At 37.8% G+C, this 807-nt stretch overlaps 1 protein-coding gene across 1 annotated transcript in view; it reads right to left on the bottom strand.

Annotated features, from left to right (window-relative positions):
• The window catches only part of GPC4 (glypican 4), a 143,964-nt gene that overhangs the window by 12,605 nt on the left and 130,552 nt on the right, over positions 1-807 (bottom strand). The gene's annotated exons all lie outside the window — the stretch shown is intronic.

The raw sequence follows: 807 nt of genomic DNA, 5'->3' as shown, positions 1-807 counted from the left end.
GCCTTTTGCATTGTGCCACCAAGAATCAGAAACCCACGTCTTTAGCCTCACGATCTAACTACAAGAACAAAAGGCAGTTTCCTGACTTAACCCCCAGATCTGATGGAAAGAAAGGGGAAAAGAGCCCCTGACTCATTCATTAACTGCAGTCATTTACAAGGGAAAGAAAAAAGCATTGCCAAAAAAAAAAAAAAAGACAAGGGGAAAAAAGAACTTACAGCAGGGACATGTGGATTAGGATGGAATTCTACAACCTGGGAGCAGGAATAAACCCTTGTGAAAAACTCACGGAAATGCACTGGAGATTAACAATGTCTATTACTCCTGGTCTTTTATATCAGCTTAGTAGAAAAAGAGACTATTAGAACCATGACATTAAAAACAAGGTTTGGATATAGTTAGACAAGTTATCCTTCCAAAAGGTATCATTTTAAATAACTGGGGAAAATCAATTCCAATAATCTATCAGTTTCCACTTGAGTTTAATTTTGTTTCCTCAAAGATAACAAATGTAATTTAAAAAAAAATACACAACAACAAACAACAAAAACAAGTAAGTCTGCCTTAGTTTGAATAGCTGGTTGAGAATGTTAATTAAGCAAGCCAGGGTAGGGTTTTGACTTGAAATGGACCTGCAAACTCTTGGAAAAGCATATAGATGCATTTCTATCTTAATGCAAGGATATGAGAACTTCAGTCATCATTTCTGCTGGACATGTTAGTTGTTGTTGTTGTTGTTGTTAAGTGCCGTCGAGTCGTTTCCGACTCATAGCGACCCCATGCACAGCAGTAACACTGCCCGATCCC

Source organism: Orycteropus afer, unplaced genomic scaffold (genome assembly GCF_000298275.1).
Source record: "Orycteropus afer afer isolate SDZICR_OR568_19922 unplaced genomic scaffold, OryAfe1.0 scaffold00287, whole genome shotgun sequence".
In the NCBI taxonomy this organism is placed as follows: Eukaryota; Metazoa; Chordata; class Mammalia; order Tubulidentata; family Orycteropodidae; genus Orycteropus; species Orycteropus afer.
Note: the sequence above shows the minus strand (reverse complement) of the source record. Positions and strands in the feature narration are given on the sequence as shown.